Source organism: Lissotriton vulgaris, chromosome 9 (genome assembly GCF_964263255.1).
Source record: "Lissotriton vulgaris chromosome 9, aLisVul1.2, whole genome shotgun sequence".
Classification (NCBI taxonomy): Eukaryota; Metazoa; Chordata; class Amphibia; order Caudata; family Salamandridae; genus Lissotriton; species Lissotriton vulgaris.
The window spans coordinates 199643585-199657655 of record NC_141697.1 but is presented as its reverse complement, the minus strand read 5'-3'; positions in this window follow the sequence as shown (position 1 = coordinate 199657655).

Sequence of the window (14071 nt, the reverse complement as noted above, 5' to 3'; positions counted from 1 at the left end):
GGTCGTCTTCAACTGCGGTGGCCACGATTTTCTCGGTGGGAATAACAAAACCTTTTTCCTGATGCTCAGCCTCACTTCCAAACTCCAACCGAGACAAGGCGTCTGCTTTCGCATTTGCAGCTCCAGGCTTATAGGTTAGGACAAAGTCATAGTCTGCAAAGAATAGAGACCATCTTAATTGTCGCGGAGTCAAAGTTCGAGCTGACTTCAAAAACTGGAGATTTCTGTGGTCTGTGAATACTGTAATGGGATGCTTGGCTCCCAAAAGGTAATGTCGCCAAACCTGGAAGGTATCCTTCACTGCTAATAACTCCTTATCAGCAATCGAATAGTTAATCTCAGCAGGAGTGAGTTTTCGCGAATGGTAAGCTACAGGATGGAGCTGACCCGTGTTCTTGTGTCGCTGGGATAAAATCCCTCCAATGGCCAGATTCGAGGCATCTGCCTCCACGAAGAATGGAACATTTAAATCAGGATGCTGAAGGATTGGTGCGGTGGTGAATGCCTCCTTCAAAGATTGAAAGGCCTCTTCAGTCGCTGAATTCCACACAAATTTTTCGTTCTTCCGTAACAGTTTAGTGATTGGGCTCACCTTGCTGGAAAAATCATGGATGAACCGTCTGTAGAAATTTGCAAATCCAAGGAAACTTTGTATCTCCTTGACGGATCGAGGAGCTGGCCAACCCTTGATGGCTTGCAATTTGGTGTCATCCATGAACACTCCTTCCGGAGACAGAATGAATCCCAGGAACTCTACCTTGAATGAGTGGAAGACACACTTCTCAAGTTTCACAAACAACTGATTTTCGAGTAATCTGTTCAGAATGGCTCGCACATGGGTGACATGTTCTTCTCGGCTGTTAGAAAAAATCAAAATGTCGTCAATGTACACGACTGCGAAGCGATCCAAATATTCCCGAAGGATATCATTCACAAAGTGTTGGAACGCAGCCGGTGCATTACAGAGCCCGAAGGGCATCACTTGATATTCAAATAGGCCCAGCCGGGTGCGGAATGCAGTCTTCCATTCTTCTCCTTCTGCCATGCGAACCAAATGGTAAGCTCCTCGGAGATCGAGTTTTGTGTAAATACATGCTTCCTTGACCTGGTCCAAGAGCTCCGAAATGAGGGGCAAAGGATAGCGATTTTTCTTTGTGACCAAATTGAGTGCTCTATAGTCAATGCAGGTCCGCAGAGATCCATCCTTCTTAGGAATGAAAAAGAGCGGAGACGACACCGGGGACTGGGATGGCCGTATGAATCCATTGGCCAAATGCCGCTCAATGTATTCCTTGAGGTGTTCGTTCTCCGGTTCTGAAAGGGCATAAATGCGACTGCACGGAAGTGCTGCTCCAGGCTCCAATTCTATGCGACAGTCGTAAACACGATGAGGAGGTAACTTCTGTGCCTCCTGTTCATTGAACACCTCCTTCAAGTCTAGATATTCTTCCGGAATCTCAGGTATCTCCAGAGAACAAATTGTTTGGACTTGACCCGCCAGACTAGAGGACAGGGACTGCTGAAGTTCCCCCGGAGAGGATGCCTTACAGTGTTCTAGACAATATTCCGATGACATCTCCAATGTACGCTTGGCCCAATCGATCTTGGGATTATGTTCGGTGAGCCAAGGCAGACCAAGGATGAGCTGAAACTGCGGGGCATCAATCAAATTAAATCGCACCAAACTCCGATGGCTCCCTGGACCGAATACGGTAATGGTCTCTGTATCTGCTACGATGGGTCCTGAAGACAGGTTAGTTCCGTCAACTGCTCGCACCAACTCTGGCTTTAATTTCTTCTCAAATCGAATTCCCAGAGATTTAGCAAATTGAATATCGCAAAAATTCCCAGTGGCTCCAGAATCGATCATAATTGAGACGTGCTGATGAACATTTTCTCCAAACTGAATCCTACTGGACAAGATAAGATGTGGTGCTGCACATTGTAAGGTATTTGCCAAAGACTGCGATTTTGGGGCCGACTCTTGTGTCGCTTCCACCAGGGCAACCCCGTCTACTGGTGGAGCCGATCTTTTACCGTCGTAGACTTCTTCAGTCTCTTCGGGCACTCACGAACAAAATGGCCCGGTAAACCACAATACATACACAGTTTTCCCGCTCGACGCTTCTCTCGTTCTTCCATACTGAGAGGGCCTCGTACTGAGCCGATTTGCATTGGTTCCTCGGCCTGGGTGCCTTCAAGGCTCTTACTGGCCTCAGTTCGAGCTCGGTCCAACCTTGGCGGGGCTGATCGGAAATCCTTGCGTCTCTCACTCCGCCTCTCAGACTGGCGCTGGTCGATGTGTAAAACTAAGTCGATCAACTCCGACAAATCTGTGGGTCTCTTAGGAATTTGAGCTAAACCATCCTTGAGCTCATCTTTAAGTCCTCTGTAAAAAATAGCTGCTCTCTTGGCCGCGGGCCAACTGGTTTCTACGATGAGTTGATTAAATTGTGCAATATAAGCAACTAACTCCTTATTGCCCTGTCTGAGATCCAGCAATTCGTTGTCGGTGGCCTGTGAAATGGTCCTCCTATCGAAAATGCGTAAGAATTCTGCTTTGAAATCTTCAAACTTGTAGAGTACCGGATCATTAGCAGAGACCAAGGGTAGAGACCACGCTGCTGCATCTCCACTCAGATAAGACAGAACAAAAGCCACCTTTGACTGGTCTTCCTTAAACAAAATGGGTTTGCACAAAAAATGCAACGAGCATTGTGTCAGAAAAATTTGGGCCTTATGTGGGTCCCCTTGAAACCTCTCTGGAGGAGCTAATGGAATAGTGGGTGACATGGCATGTACCACTTGGGTTGTTAACTCTGAGGAAGATGAGGGGGAAGCAAAACTCTGAAACTTCGATCTTTCAAAACTGGGGTTGGTACTAGTAGCTAACTCATCTAATCTTTGCCGTAGATAACTAGTCTCTTGATTGGATTTCTTAATCTCCTCCTGAGTGTCGCTCAACTGTTTTTGCATTCCCTCTAGCACTGAGGTCAAGGCCTTCATATCCAAACCCTCAGTCATCTCGCCCAGACAGAAGGCACAATGTGTCTATTGGGCACTTCAATCTGTCAAGAGGACTAACCTGAACTCCTATGGTCTGTGGGGGCGATCAACGAGGGCCTTCAGAAGATAAGTTCCCAACTCCCAATTGCCCCTGCACCCAGAGAACTCTGAGCCCAGGAACGAAAGGGAAAGGGGAAGTGGATAACAAACAAGAGAGGCTGCCACACCCTGGTGTCGTCTAGGCTTGATGGAATTGAAGACACCTGCAAGAGTAACCACAAATTAATACGTCCCTTCAAGGAGTGGAATTACCATTCACAGCACAGTTCAAGCAACTTTACACTTTTGAGATATCACAGTTCCAAGTTGTACCTGATAAGAGTGTGGGTTGAGCTGCTCTCCTTGGACGCTCGGATGACAATGGTAACGGCGTCTTATTCTGCTGATGCTAGGACCTTGCTTGGTGTGTGCGTGAGTAAGGGTATAACCTATATGCGCATATATTATAACCCCTAAACACTTCTCCGACTGGATACAGTTCAAGGATGAAGTGGAAACACTTGATGGCTTTGAACATCCCAATTAGGTCTGACAGAATAATTCTTATGTCTTTGTAGGTTCGGTTGAAGCTCAAGTGAAATGAACAACTAAGTCTCCAATGACTCTAGACACAGAGTTCACGAATTGGCTGCTGACTGGAAGCTGAAGGAACAGAACCGGAACCCTTGCTGACAGGAATAGACTAAGCAATCAGTTCCGACAAGTCTCTAATTCCAAATTAGCAATATCAGTTTGATGTACCAGACGAACTTGGTCAAGGGACCAACCAACGCTGAAGGATCTTCCGCTAGGAGCTGTCCGTAGCGGCTTACCTCACAACTACTGAAGCGGAGGGTCAAAACAAGGCAAAAGCTGTGAATCCGGAAAGACCAGAAACAGGATGTGAGGAGCTGTCCAAAACGAATCCTCTTCGGAAGGACAAAGTTCTGAGGAACGACAACCAAAATGAGAATCTGAGGAGACTCTCCGGAATGCTGCCGCTCGCTTCAGTATGACGGTTGAAGTGCGCAGTACTCAGGGATGGAGCGCACGAAATGGCCGCCCGCATTGTGAAAGACTAGAACGCTAACCTTGCGCTAAAGCGGCACAGCGCTGCCTTGACCTGCCGGGTATACCGTTCTCGCCTCAATGAATTTCTGCACCCCCAGGAACGGTAATACCACGGAAATTCTTTGAGTCTTATTCCTGGCAGTGGGGAACAGCGGGTTGACACCAGGGCGGGCTTGACAAAGCCGGGCCGAAGAAGGCTGAAATGCCAGAAACCGGTCCACGGAAGCTTGTCTCCTTTCTGGTGAAGAATTGGCCTGGTAGTTTGGTCTGCCCTGTTCCCATGATGCACTGGACCAGGGACAGACTAATTTGCATATAGCCAGGTTCTGAGCTGGGATGGTGCAGTGAGCTAAATAACGGTGATGGATCAAGCCCTGATCTTTGGACTAGGTAAGAGTGGTCTGCTTAATTCAGACACTCTGTTCATCACCACCCCCTTTTCTGAATCGTTTTTGGCCACTATAGGTGTGGCAGGGTATACTCAGACATGAGTCCCTTGCTCACTGCACCATCAGGATTCAAGCAAGCCGGGCCGAAGAAGGCTGAAATGCCAGAAACCGGTCCCCGGAAGCTTGTCTCCTTTCTGGTGAAGAATTGGCTTGGTAGTTTGTTCTGCCCTGTTCCCATGATGCACTGGGCCAGGGACAGACTAATTTGCATATAGCCAGGTTCTGAGCTGGGATGGTGCAGTGAGCTAAATAACGGTGATGGATCAAGCCCTGATCTTTGGACTAGGTAAGAGTGGTCTGCTTAATTCAGACACTCTGTTCATCACCACCCCCTTTTCTGAATCGTTTTTGGCCACTATAGGTGTGGCAGGGTATCCTCAGACATGAGTCCCTTGCTCACTGCACCATCAGGATTCAAGCAAGCCGGGCCGAAGAAGGCTGAAATGCCAGAAACCGGTCCCCGGAAGCTTGTCTCCTTTCTGGTGAAGAATTGGCTTGGTAGTTTGGTCTGCCCTGTTCCCATGATGCACTGGGCCAGGGACAGACTAATTTGCATATAGCCAGGTTCTGAGCTGGGATGGTGCAGTGAGCTAAATAACGGTGATGGATCTTTGGACTGGGTAAGAGTGGTCTGCTTAATTCAGACACTCTGTTCATCACCACCACCTTTTCTGAATCGTTTTTGGCCACTATAGGTGTGGCAGGGTATACTCAGACATAAGTCCCTTGCTCACTGCACCATCAGGATTCAAGCAAGCCGGGCCGAAGAAGGCTGAAATGCCAGAAACCGGTCCCCGGAAGCTAGTCTCCTTTCTGGTGAAGAATTGGCTTGGTAGTTTGGTCTGCCCTGTTCCCATGATGCACTGGGCCAGGGACAGACTAATTTGCATATAGCCATGTTCTGAGCTGGGATGGTGCAGTGAGCTAAATAACAGTGATGGATCAAGCCCTGATCTTTGGACTGGGTAAGAGTGGTCTGCTTAATTCAGACACTCTGTTCATCACCACCCCCTTTTCTGAATCGTTTTTGGCCACTATAGGTGTGGCAGGGTATACTCAGACATGAGTCCCTTGCTCACTGCACCATCAGGATTCAAGCAAGCCGGGCCGAAGAAGGCTGAAATGCCAGAAACCGGTCCCCGGAAGCTTGTCTCCTTTCTGGTTATTATTAAAAAAAAAAGGCTCTTCTATAGCGCATGGCCACTCGGGAGCATCCCAGCGCTTAAGAATTGGCTTGGTAGTTTGGTCTGCCCTGTTCCCATGATGCACTGGGCCAGGGACAGACTAATTTGCATATAGCCAGGTTCTGAGCTGGGATGCTGCAGTGAGCTAAATAACGGTGATGGATCAAGCCCTGATCTTTGGACTGAGTAAGAGTGGTCTGCTTAATTCAGACACTCTGTTCATCACCACCCCCTTTACTGAATCGTTTTTGGCCACTATAGGTGTGGCAGGGTATACTCAGACATGAGTCCCTTGCTCACTGCACCATCAGGATTCAAGCAAGCCGGGCCGAAGAAGGCTGAAATGCCAGAAACCGGTCCCCGGAAGCTTGTCTCCTTTCTGGTGAAGAATTGGCTTGGTAGTTTGGTCTGCCCTGTTCCCATGATGCACTGGGCCAGGGACAGACTAATTTGCATATAGCCAGGTTCTGAGCTGGGATGGTGCAGTGAGCTAAATAACGGTGATGGATCAAGCCCTGATCTTTGGACTGGGTAAGAGTGGTCTGCTTAATTCAGACACTCTGTTCATCACCACCCCCTTTTCTGAATTGTGTTGCCAAAAAACATAAAGTTTGATTCCACATTAAGTTAGGAACACTCAGCCAATCATTCGGCAGTCTGCAGTCAGATTAGTATCAGGTAGCAGATCTGATACTAATCCGACAGCAGACTGCTGAATTTTCGCAGCGCTACAAAACTTAACAGAATAAACGACTTCAATTGAGAAGTTGCTGGGGACTGGAAATTTAATTACATCGTCCAAAAAGCACCAGAGTTAACTTACCTGTATCTTTTGACGATTAATCAAAAGTTAGAGAAAGACGATCGATTTGACATATACGTATCAATTGTATTCTATAATTCTTGAATCTTTGGAAACACCATTCAGGGGTCAACTGTTAAATTTATGATAATCCTGAAGATGGTCTCATGGACAAATGCATAGAGACAGAAACGTCGACATTCACACTCTCTTCTGGAAAATAATGTACAATGAGAAGTGTTTACAATAGTGACATTGAAGGATTATAGAATTGTATTTATTTTCCTCTTATTACATTGTTTGTATAACTGTGTAGTTCCTTTGATGAATTTCAAAAGTAAAAACTTTTTTCTATATATAACCATGTTTTGAATATTTACTGTTTTGTGATTGGTTCATTGGCTCTTATGTCCTCACAAGGAACACAAATATTTCTTAGGTAAAAGACATTTGAATAATATCTCTCTTATCAATAATTATTGCAGTTAAAAAATGTATATATAAAAAAAAAAGCAATAGAACAGAGTATTCCAAATAAATCCCTTGAAGGCGCTTTTTACCCGTTCATTTGATTTGCCGAAGCCCTCAAGGGTAGATTGGGTTTCCCATTATATTCAATAATTTACAAGGCAGCATCAAGCCACTTAACTGGGCTTAACCCTGCCTTGTATATAAGGCCCACTTTCACGCTATGCTTTTCGTGAAAGAGGTGGGGAGTGGGTATTTTGGTGGGCGTTCCACCGCAACACCCGTTGATTATGACGCTGCCTTTGTAAATGGGGGGCAGCGCCAAAATTAAGACCAGGAAAAACCTGGTCTTAAGTTGGCAAAACAAGGAGAAATGCTTTATTTCTGCATGTTTTTTGCTTTTTCCATGTGTGCTGCTTTGTGCAGCCCAAAAAGTGAGCAGAATTTTGTGACCGGACAGAGCTGCTCAACATACCCATGTACGCTACATGTTTGATGTTCAGCAACGTGTAGCGCATTCTTGCACTCAAAAATGTGTGCGAATGGCATAATGCAGATCTCGTGGGCAACGCCATTTTGTTTTCTGTGTTCTGTGCATGCCGCTGGGCCTGTTTTTAAGCCACCCTTAATATTTTCAATCCTCCCTATCTGACTAAAACACCCCTGATTTATTATTGATTGTATCAGTGTGTGTTTTTGTGTTCATGTATTTTACGTTTTCGTACATTTATTTTTGTTTTTGGTGACTTTTTTAGTCTTTCCCTTGAGTTATTCCTTTTCCCTTATTTCCTCCCCTATTTCTTCATTTTGGACCCCACAGTGCCATGGCAGAGCAGGGCAAGGGAGAGAAAAGTGGTGCTAGGGTGCCTGTTAGCCACACACCTTGTGGTCGTCGACACCACCAAGAGGTGCATTCCCGTGCCATTTTCTCAGAGGTGGCTAGACTTGTTTTTTATGTGCAGCGCCTCCTCCCCTCTATGCTAGCAGTAGATTCAGCCTCCGGGAGCACTGTCTGCTGTAGGGAAACCTGCCCTGGAGTGTGCGCCGAAGCTCTGGAGTCCAGCACACCCACCGAGTAGCAGTTAAAGCACTGGTGGGCCAACATCCTAGACAAGGAACAGGATCTACTGGACCTGCTGGGGGTGGAGGTTGCTGTGATCGGTGAGTAACTATTTATATGCTGTGTTATTTTTATGCTACTTTTTTTCCATATAGCATGCTGCTCACACTCAGAGGTAAGTTATGTTTACATTACAAATATTATGTGATCCAGCCCAGTGCTCAGTTACCTAATGGTACTCGTTGGCTCTCACCTGGGCTGATTAAATTAGAATTCATGCAGATTCCTCTGTCCTGTCACTAAGATAATGGCAGTAGTAGTAGTAATGTCAGTGATTTATCACTCTCTGTGCCTTACTTTATGTAGCTCATACAGTCCAAACAATCTCTCAGTGATGTGTAGCATGCATCTGTGCACTGAAATAAAAGGGAGATTGAGTTGGCCCGTCAAAGCTGGTTGAGATTGAGAAAGAAACAAAGATCATTTGTTGCAATGCATTTATAGTTCCAAAATGAAGTTTAGGGATTTTGGAACAGGGCTTAGGTTTAGGAAAGTAGGAAAAGGTCAACTCAATACTTACAGTACTATATGCAATCTGATATATAAATGTACAATGTTTCTGTGTTTCCCTTTGCCTGCTAAAATGTTTTTGGGGTGATTATTACCTAATCTTTCCTGTTTTTTCTCTTTTATTTTTTACATCAGCATCTGGAGGCAAGAAGAGGGCTGGCAGCATGGAGGCACATCAGAGAAATGGGGATGGCTCCACCAGTGCCACAGCAGGTGGAAGTTCCATCTTCAACACTACCACCAGTGCTGCGTCCATGGTCGATTCTGACACTCCACATTTTTTTTACTTTGTCTGCTCCCACTTCTTTTTTTTCTAACTCCTCTTCTTTCTAGTTTTTTCTATGTTTGTTAAGTTCTCGATATCCTTGCATTATCGAGGTTATTTTCTATATTTCAAGTTTCTGTTGTTTACTTACTCCTGTCTGTACTAGTCTGTTGTTAGCTTCCTTTTTCCTGATTTTTCAATAAGCTTTCTTTCTCCACGTATATAGCTTGTGGTCGGGTACTGTAAGACTAAAAGAACTGATTTTAGGACAAGTACTCTACTTTGAAAACTCCAATTGTATGCCCAAATAAGCTATTCTTATTCTACACATGTTCGTTGAGAAGGCTCTCTTTTTCTTGCTTTTGTTCAAACAGTAAAACAAGAGAGTGGCCATGGTCACCATTGACATGCCGCTTCCCTTTCCGTCTGGGAGAGGTGGCCGAAACCAGTCTGTCAGCTCTGCTTGTGCCTTACATGTCTCCATATGTACAGATGTAACACAGAATGTGGAACGATGGACAATTACATGGCTGGTACCCACCATTTCAGCCACCCAGTCTAAGTCTGGCTGGGAACTTTGGTTGGCTCTCCTTCATTCTCTGGGATGAGTCCCATAAATGAAGCATGGTGAGCGGGACCAGGTTTTTCAACCAAGTTTTGGGGTTAGAGTGGGAGGAGTGGGTTCTTGTGGTATGGTTTTGGAATGTTTGTTTTTTATGGTTTTTCACCTCTGTCAGGAACCAGACATGGCAACACACCCTCCCCTGACCCGTTCACATTTCCAACGCATGGGACTTTGGACTTGCATCAGCCTCCTGGGAGCAAGCTGATAGCAGCAATCCTGCATCAATTGCACCACCCCAATCTAAGCCCAAGCCCCTGTCTCTCAACTAGGCAGCCACTGAAACCATTTCAACCCAGTGAGCTGTGATATTGAAATGGATTTGTCTCTTTTCCCAAAGCAGTACCCAATAGTTTCCAGAAAGTACACAACAGCTGCAGCCAGCAATGGATCCTACTGAAATAGGAGCAGAACAGAAGGTTGAGCTTCCCGCTGACCAAGAACCTCCTCTTTTACAACCATTGGCTTTCAGATCTCTGGCAAGAAAAAGGATAGGTACTCCACCATCTTCTCCAAGCCCCCCTTCTGATGATATGGAGTCTGAGACTTGCTAGGAGAGGCTCAGGAAATGGAAAGTTCCTGAAAGTCTTCAATTATGGATGGGGTGAGGATGACGACGAGCCACTCGTGGAAGCTGGCACAGAGGAGACCAAGATTATCCCTACTTTTCAATCAGCTCCAAGGGATGCAGCACCACCACCCCTGCCTGCACCAGCTCCCAAATTTTCAAGGCTCATGTCGAGACCTGCATCCACCACTAACTCATTAGAAGTGTGCAGTTCAGAGAGACAATCATTGACACACCCGCCTACCTCCACTTCTTCAGGCATTGGCAGTGGCACCAGCGACCCAATGAGTAAGTGGGCCTTCACACTTTGACCCTTCTTTTTGGTAGCAAGCAGGAGTACAACATCACAATATGCTCCATTTGCAATGCTAGTGTTCATTGAGGAAGCTTTGTAAATGCCATGGTACTGGAGACCATGCAAACCTTTTGAAAAGCAGCACACACTCTGCTGGGAGGTGCACCTTAATAAACTTTCTGCATGTGGTGGTGGTCAAGGTGCTGTGGGAGGGGTATCAGCTGTTGAGCCTCCCATTTATTTATTTATTTATTTATTTATTTATTTATTTATTTATAACATTTCTTAAGCGCACTGTTACCCGTAGGTAACCCGGCGCTGTGTAACCCTTCCTAGGAACAAAATCAGAGTCAGTCTAATCCGTAAACAGCCAGGTCTTTAAGGCCTTCCCAAAAGCCAAAAGATTTGACATACCCCTCTGGTACAGGGGGAGCTGATTCCAGGCTTTGGCTGCACTGACCACAAAGCTTCTTCCGCCCCATGTAGCTTTTTTTGCAAACGACACATGAACCAATTTGGCATCGAATGAGCGTAGTGGTCTATTTGGAGTGTACCAGTACAGTCGCTCTTTTAAATATGCTGGTCCAACTCCATAGAGTGCTTTATGCACATGAGACAAAGCCTTGAACCGAATGCGCTTCCTAACTGGGAGCCAGTGCAACTTCTTTAACTCTTTCGCTACAGAGCATATTTAGGAATGCCCAACACCAGTCTGGCAGCAGCATTCTGCAAAACTTTCAGCCTCTGCAATAGTCCTTCCTGCATGTCAAAATACAGACTATTGCAGTAGTCTAGCCTTTACATGGTGAGGGAGGTGATAACAGATTTTTGGCACTCTATCGGTAGATATGACAGAATTTTCTTGCAGGACCTGAGCACAATGGATGTCTAGATTTGAGAACAGGGATAATATTTTAGCCAGGTTCTGTAAACATCAAAACAAATCTTACAAGAAACAAAAGTATGTGTGGGTTATGGCAGAACGAGGAAGGCATCTGTCCATGCATTTGGGGGACTATATATATGTAGGTATGAGTAGTGTTAGTTATAGGTAGCCAACAAGTGTATGACCAGTAATTAGCATTCTATAGTTGAAAAACAATGGAAGTTAGGTAATGGTAGAGTGCGTTTTTCAAGACAAACCACAACACCTCTATCAGCAATCCGGGGACTGCTTCACAGAAGATTCCAAAGTTGGATGGAATGTTCTCACGAAGGGTGGATGCAGCATCACCTCCTGTCACATTTAAAGAGAATAAAAATAAGCCTTCTGGTGAGCTCAGGGGGCAGGTTGTCAATGTGCAGTCCCTTTTAGGTCATTGATTGTGCGTGTTTGAGGATTCAGCCAAAGAATTTGCAAGCAGAAGTTGATGAAATGAGGATTGTGCAGTAAAGTGGTGGGTTTATTAAGACATAAAAGGAAAATCAATCAATTAATCTGAGTACTTGTAAAGCGCGCGACTTCCCAAGGTGCTGAGGGGAGCGGGGGGGGGTGCTGCTACATCTTGAAGAGCCAGATCTTGAGGAGTCTTCTGAAGGCGAGTAGGTCTTGGGACTGCCGTATGTGGGTAGAGAGGGTGTTCCGGGTCTTGGTGGCGAGGTAGGAGAAGGATCTGCCGCAGGAGGTCGTTCGTTGGATGCGGGGGACAGCGGCGAGGGCGAGGCTGGAGGAGCGGAGCTGGTGGGTGGGGGTGTGGAAGCTGAGTCTGCTGTTCAGGTAGGCTGGTCCGGCGTTGTGGAGTGCTTTGTGTTCGTGAGTGAGGAGCTTGAAGGTGATCCTCTTGTCAATGGGAAGCCAATGTAGGTCTCTCAGGTGGGGGCTGATATGGCTGTTGCGGTGGACGTTGACGATCAGTAGGGCGAATCGTTTTGGATGCGTTATATTCGTCGTAGGGGTTTGGCTGGGATTCCTGCGTAGAGTGTGTTGCCATAGTCCAGTCTGCTGCTCACAAGGGCCTGTGTCAACGTTCTTCTTGTTTTGGTTGGGATCCACTTGTAGATCCTGCGGAGCATACGGACGGTGTTGTAGCAGGAGGAAGAGACAGTGTTTACTTGCTTAGACATGGAGAGGGAGGAGTTGATGATGAATCCTAGATTGCGTGCATGGTCGGTGGGTGTTGGTACTATTCCCGGTGTGATCGGCCGCTAGGAGTCATCCCAGGCTGAGGGGGTGGGTCAGAGGATGAGGACCTCTGTCTTGTCTGAGTTCAGCTTCGGACGGCTGCTCCAATCGGTGATGGCCTTCATTCCCTCGTGGAGGTTGGTTTTGGCAGTGTGCGAGTCCTTGGTGAGGGAGAGGATGAGCTGGGTGTTGTCAGCGTAGGAGATAATGTTGAGGTCTTGATGGCGGGCCACTTGTGTGAGGGGGGCCATGTAGACGTTGAAAAGCGTTGGGCTGAGGGATGAGCCCTGGGGGACGCCACAGATGATGTTGGTGGCTTCGGATCAGAAGGGTGGGAGGCGGAGACTCTGGTTTCTGCCGGAGAGGAAGGAGGTAGTCCAGTTAATAGCCTTCTCTTGGTTTCCAGCTTCTAGGAGGCGTGTCTTTAGTGTGCGATGGCAGACCATGTCGAAGGCGGCTGACAGGTCCAGGAGGATGAGGGTTGATGTTTCGCCATTCTCTAGTTGGCACCTGATGACATCTGTGGCAGCGATGAGGGCTGTCTCGGTGCTGTGGTTTCTCTTGAATCCGGACTGGGACGGGTCCAAGATGTTGTTGTCTTCGAGGTGGCGGGCCAGTTGCATGTTGACGATTTTCTCGATGACCCTAGCCGGGAACGGGAGCAGGGAGATGGTCCGGAAGTCCTTGAGGTTCTTCAGGTCCGCTTTGGGCTTCTTGAGGTGGGCGTTGATTTTGGCGTGCTTCCAGCTTTCCGGGAATGTCGCTGTTTCAAATGAGATGTTGGTTACCTTCCGTGGTTGGGGTGCGATGGCTGCGTCTGCTTTGTTGAATGCGTGGTGTGGGCATGGGTCAGACGGAGATCCTGAGTGAATGGAGTTCATGACCTTGCGTGTCTCGTCGTTGTTTACGTTGGACCAGGAGCTCCGCCTGTTGGTGCTGGTGGTGTTCACAGGGGAGGTGGAGTCTGGCGTAGTTGGGGCGGTCTTGGTGTTGAAGCTGTCATGGATGTCAGCGATCTTCCGGTGGAAGAAGATGGCTAGTGAGTCGCACAGTTCTTGTGGGAGCGGGATGTCGTTGACGTTGGAGAGTTCCTTCACGATGCTGAAGAGCTCTTTGCTGTTGTGTGCGTTGTTTTCCAAGCTATCTTTGAAGGAGGGTCTCTTGTCTAATCTGATGAGGTGGTGGTGTCTGCGGGTGGCGTCCTTCTGGGCTGCGTGGTTGTCGGGTGTGCATTCGTGGAGCCATGTCTTCTCCAGTTTCCGGCATCCGCGTTTAGAGGTCTGGAGCTCGTAGGTGAACCAGGTGGCTCTCTTGTTGGCATGGCTGTTGGAGGGTTTCTTGAGCGGGGCGAGGGTGTTGGCGCAGTCGTTGATCCACTGTCTGAGGTTTCGGGCTGCGGCGTCTGGGTTGGTGGGGTCAGTGGATGGGTTTTTGGCGAGGGAGGTGATCAGCTGGTCTTGGGTGAATTTGCTCCAGCAGCGGCGAGGCAGCTGTTGGATGCGGTGGTGCGTGGTTGGTTTCTTGAAGGTGAAATGGATGCAGCGGTGGTC